Source organism: Emydura macquarii, unplaced genomic scaffold (assembly GCF_026122565.2).
Source record: "Emydura macquarii macquarii isolate MOO-44397 ecotype Brisbane River unplaced genomic scaffold, CSIRO-AGI_Emac_v2 contig_2768, whole genome shotgun sequence".
In the NCBI taxonomy this organism is placed as follows: domain Eukaryota; kingdom Metazoa; phylum Chordata; order Testudines; family Chelidae; genus Emydura; species Emydura macquarii.
In genome coordinates this window covers 32,575,712-32,581,711 of record NW_027132905.1, presented here as the reverse complement: position 1 = coordinate 32,581,711, position 6,000 = coordinate 32,575,712, and positions in this window count along the sequence as shown.

Here is a 6,000-nt window from a genome sequence, read left to right as displayed (position 1 = left end):
CCTTCCCCTGAGTGGGAGGCCAGCAGGAGAACCCTGCCCATGTGTAGACCTTGGGCACGGTGTCTGTACAAGTGCTATTGGGGGCTGCCTCCATTCCCAGTTCTGATCTCACTGGGTTAGCTGGACGACCCTCCCACCCCCATGCCCGCATCTCCCGACCTGTGCAGTTCAGAGCAACTGTTACAGCCCCACTGCTCTTTGTCTCTCCCCATCCTGCCCTCAAGATTCCTTCGGAGTCCAGGAGACTCCAGAAGACTCCTTCGGGGCCAGACGTTCCAGGTCACCTCACTGGGTTTCAGCTCCTCACAATGGCAGACAGCCGTTTAAAGCTTTAATTTCTGACCATGGGCCTGTTTGTATCTCACGCCCTGGCCTGACGCCCTGTTCCTCTCCTGGACTGGAGCACTGTGACCTCAGCCTCACCCTGCTTTAGTTCTGCTCGGATTTCTGTCCCAGCCTTCGCTGGATGCAGAGAGACTTTTGTATTAGTGACATCCCTGTCGGATGTGTGGGTGTGAGCCGAGTGCTCCGCAGTGTCTGCTGCCTTTCCTCCAGCTCCTGGCTGAACTAACTCCCCGACCATGGTAATTTTCTGTGCCAGGAGCCTGTTCTGTCTGGCTAAAGTGGATCTCGTCCCTCCAGTCCAGACTATCTCTACCCCACAGCTCCCCCATTGCCCAAACCCCGCCTCTGTACACTGTCTTCTCAGCCATGCATCACAAGTGAATTTTCTGTTCCCTGGTTTGTCCCATGCATGGCACTGGAGGCAGTTCAGAGAAAGCCATCACAGAAGCCCTGGCCCTACATCTTTTTCCTGGTAATCTAATTTTATCTCCCAGAACCTCTCTTCTGGACAAACTCATGTCCTGGTACCCATATGCACCCATGTAGTCCTCAGCACTCACAGTGACCCTGCCTGGGTGTTTGTGAGAGCCGGCCACCCTTGTGCCCAGCAGACAAGTCATCAATCCATCCCTGGTCCACACATGCCCAGCTGGCACGATTTCTGATGAGCAAATCCTCCCTCTGCCGCCTGGCTGCATCTCCCAGCAAACGCCCCATCCAGCAGCCCCTGAGCCATATCACTTGTGAGTCTGCCTGTGTCACACGCCCGTCAGCTAGGCTGGTCCATTCATGCCTCTGGCCAGCCACGGGGCAAAGCGGGGTAGCCTGGCACATTCAGGTCGGAGCCGACACATTTTGGCCACCCTGGGGTGAGTGGGTGCTTGTCCCTTGTGGGGGGGAATGATTCACCCTTTTCTGGCACTCCCTGCCTCAGCACAAAGCCTCCTTGGAAGCCCCTTTCGGGGGTGTGAAATCCACCTCTGCTTGAGTCTGGGGTCAGGAAGCCAGGACACAGTACTACAGAGCCAGTGCAGAGGAGCAGTGGGGACCAGCCCGTGTGGTGAGTGACGTGCAGAGCAATGAGACAGCTGGCCCCTGCTCACTCACATGCCCTGAGGAGGCTTGAAAGAGCCTCCCTTGGTTCCTGCTGCCTCCATATTGCAAGGCGAGGCCCTGGTCACTTCCACGTCCTGGACCCTGCTCTCTCCTGGGGTAGAAGGGAGCACCAGGTCCTGAGCACCCTCCTCCAGATGGTGCAGCCTACGATGGGTGAGGCCATGTTCCGAGCTGCCTCACCCAAGCCCTAGTACCACTGTAGAGTCATTTGGCACCAGGAAAGCTGGGGATCGCCCATCTGTGGGTCCTTTCCTGACTGCCAGGCCCCTCGGTGAACAGCATAGCTGGTGGGCACTCTGGGCTACTCGTGTGAGCCAGGCACAGGCTATCCAAACTGGAGGAACTGCAGTTCCTAGAGATGCAATCCAGAAATCTCCAGTGGGCATAGGAGAGAAGTGGGCTGAATGGCCTCTCCAGAGGTTTCCCTGGCTGTTGCTGCCTCTGAGGGGTGAGAGCAGGCCCATCATTGTGCCTGGTGCCTCCTGGGATCCACCTCTCCCAGCAGGGTAGGGATGTATTCCCTGGGTGGGACTGAGTTTCCCTTGTTTGCCAGATGGCCCCTGCTGCCCCTCTCTGCATGTGTTTGCCATCATGCAAAGCCTCTCCCCGGGTAGTGGAGAGCAGCAGCAGGCCCTGCACAGGGCTGTGCAGTAATATCCAAATCTGCTTACTGCCTGCCGCGGTGATTGAAGAAGTTTCTGTAATAATGTATTAGCTAAAGCTTCCAGCTTATCCCCAAAACATCAGCTTTAACAAAGGGGTAATGCCTCTTTAATCCCCGCATGATCCAGGTTCCCAGTCTCCGCAGGACATTAATTCACGGCTAATACACAGATGCCAGGCAGGCTGCTGATGTGGGGGCCCGGCCAGCCGGCCTCTCCCGTCCCCAGCACAGGCCTTTGTTGCTCTGCTCTCTGCATTCCACAGCACCCGGCTCTCGGATGAGACTGCTCCCTTGGCTCAGGGCATCTGGGGGGAGCTCGGGTTCAAGCAGGGTGGGGGCTGGGATGCTTGGCCCTGTTTCTGCCTGGAGCTCGCTTTGCAGGGCTACCTTCTTATGGCACCTCCCTCCCTAGAGAGGTCTCGGGGTGGTGGGGGCGGCAGGGGCTTTTCTTGGAGGATGAGTCAGTGCCTCTGTTAGTGCCATTGTCTCTGCTTCTCATTTGGACATGGACCTTAGTGTAGCAGGCTTTGGTGCTCAGTCGGGCTGGGAGCCAGTGTCAGAGGCACTGGGGAACCTGTCCTTATCCCAAGGCCTGCAAATCAAATCACTCCCTTCACTTCCACCCCCAGCAAATGCTGCCGGATGCACATTCTAAGACACAAGGGACAGAGCAGGGGTAGCCCAGCTTCCTGGGAGTGGGCAAGTAAAGAGGTCAGGGCAAGAGAAACAACACCCTGGCTTATGCGCATGTCAGGATGGGTGTTAACTGAGGTACTTCTATGACATGGCCAAGCTGCGGGGCAGAACACAGATCAGGAGCTAAGGGTGGAGGAGAGCCTGGGCAAGAAAAACACCCTACTGATGGGCAGATGAGGGGAAAACTGCTGTTGGACCCACTGACCCTGGAGCCTTGAGTGGCTGTGGAGTCTCTCAGAACACACCCACCCAGCAGGACCACATGCATCTGTCAGGAGTTGTATCCCGAACCAGGGGGCTGTGATGGGGTGGATGAAACCTGCTGCACTGGACAGTCATGGGCTTCAAATTCTGCCCTGGGCCACCAGGCTGCTCCTGCAGTTGCTGCTAAACATCATCCTAAGGCTCCAGGCACCTGTAGGCTAGCAACCAGCCCTCACCAGAGGGCAAGAGTTTCTTGGCTGGAGGGGAACTCCAGGGAGCCCCATCCCTTGTGTTTCACCCTAGAGGGTGGGCGGCTATGACCAGGCAACAGGGACAATCTAGCAACTCCTCCCATCTTTTCATTTTCAATCGGCTGGTTTATTGACTCTGCAGCGAGCAGAGCGCCAGGAACATTCAGTCTTTGAAGGGAAAGGACAGGGGAACCACAATGGCCAAGTCAGACAGATACACCCTGTCAGGGAGTCTTGGGCAAGTGCTCGGCAGCCCTAGAACCAGTCAGCTGCGACACAGGTCAGAGACAACAGAAGTTTGCTGCCAGGTTGGGGGGAGGAGCTGGCTGAGTCGACAGTGGCTCCCTCCATCGAGGGGTTTGACTCAGGTCCATATACATGGGGCCTTGCTGGACTCATAGCCGCATTCTGGCTCTCCAGGTAGCAGCAGAGGCCAAGAGTGCTTTGATCCCCTGAGATTGCCCAGGAGGCACTGACCGATCCTTTCAGACACAGGAACTCACCCGTTACCCCTGCCTACCACCGACAGGCTGGGTCAGTGCAACGCGCTACAAGGAGCTGCACCATCAGAGTGCCTGAAATGTCAGCTTGTGCACAATGGGGCCACTCATTTGTTAAGTATCCTGGTCCTGGGGCAAAGCCCACGGCTGGGTGTTAGGAGACCTGGATACTAGTCCTGCCTCTGCCATAATGTGGGACCTTGGAAGTCACTTCCCTCCCTCGACCTTCTTAGCAGCCCCCCCTCCACTCATTCCAGCAGAGCAAACCCCACTTTCCTAACCAGATTTCTCCAGCCCCATGTAACAGGAGGCTTCCAGATATGCCATTCTCTGCAGGAGCTAGCCCGAGGAGAGGAGAGGATGACTCGCTAATGGTCACCTTTCAAAGGCTAACGACCTAGCTCAGGTACTGCCTCTCACAGCCGGAGGTGTCTGATTATGGCTACACTTCATTAGCCTTGAAAGAAAGTTCCTGGGTAGCATAAAGCTCAGTCACTTTATTACCGTGGATATAGTTTTGGTCAGGCCTCTTTCTAAAATCCCCTGAGGCAAGCTGTGGGGTTCTGGTTGCTATTGTCATGAACTAGGCTGAATCATGGACAGAGGCCCAGACCCCATCCCTGCATTTTACTGACACATTGCAAAACCCCAGTGCAGATGGGAGCAACTGGATTTGAAGATGTAAGCAGGTCCTGGGTTCCCTGTGTGGCTTCACCTCGCCCAGCCAGCCCTGTTGGCACCAGGGTGCTACCCTATGTGCCAGCTCAAACGTTTTCAAACCCCTTTGATGTCAGGGCTGAGCTGCAGACCAGCCTGCACTGAACTAACGACATGACTTTGAATTCACACATGTAGATCTGTATGGAAAGCCACCCTCATCCAGCCAAGGCCCAAGAGAGAGTGTACACACAGGTACACAGTGCTGGATACATGCTGGAGTGGGCACAGTGCATGGGGCTCTTTCTTCTCAGGTAGGTTGTATACACAGTGAGGCAGGGCTTGGACGCTGATGAGACTGGTCTGAGGTGGTGAAGAAAAGCGAGGGTAGGGGAAAAGAGAACAAAGAATGAGGGACTGGGGAGGGAGGAGGACAGACAGACAATTGCAGTGATTAAAAATATGCCAGACAAAAGAAGACCTGCAACCTCAGTCTGTGACATGATACAAGAAAAATTCCCTATGTTACTGTTTCAACAGCAACTCACAACAATCAGGTAAGATATAGTGATATGAATGGAGGTAAATGTAGGAAAAATTGTGACGAAAGAAGAGATTTTTATGCATATGTGGTGGACATATCCAGTCAGAGTGTTGGGCTATGATCCATCACAAACTGATGGGTGTTTATTACCAAATGATCCTTTGGCAACCCTCTTGGGGATTCCTAGTGGAAATGGTCACACAAAAGGAAATGAAGACTTAATCTCTCATCTGCTAGTAACTGCTCAACTACTGATAGCCTGTCATTGGAAAAAGAGAAATAGTCCAGCTGTACAGGAAGGGTTCAGACCCATAAGGGAGGCTGTTGTTATGGTCAAATTAACACCCCAGTTACGTATCCAGCAACACAGACAGAAGACAATGCATTCAGTGTTCAGACAAAGTACATTCACCTGCAAAAAGCCCGCACACCTGTCTAAGAGTTTTGCCTGTTAATATTTGAGAGACATGCCTGGTTTGTGAAACATGGGTAATCAGAGATGGGTCTCAATGTAATACAATCGACAGAAACAGCATCTGAGCAGCATACAAATCCACACTGTGCAATATGGGAACACCCTGGTACCTGATGACTATTCTGTATTATGGTATAACATTTCTCTCAACAAAAGCTCACTGTTGTAATGATTATTATTTTGTCTTTGATGTTTACATGGCAATGAGCTGTAAACCTGTTAAAACTTCCTAAATAAACAAACAGCAAAAAAAGAAAGAAAAAACAACTATGCCCAACAGGAGGCAGTCGAGAGTCAATAGCTTGAGCATCCTCCAGAGCCTGGCCCATGATCTGCTTCTGGGTGGGGATGAAGGGGAAATGTCCAGAGGCCCTAAACCCTGTTCCCACTGCTGCTGGTGAGGCCAGTGGCCTCCAGGTGGAGGGAGGGGGGCACTCCCTGGGCTCCTGCGTCCCCAGGGGATCCCCTCACCTAATAGCTACTCATGGCGATTTCTCAGTGTTGCTAGTGTCTTGCTTACACAGTGACATTTACTGGTATAATTTTAC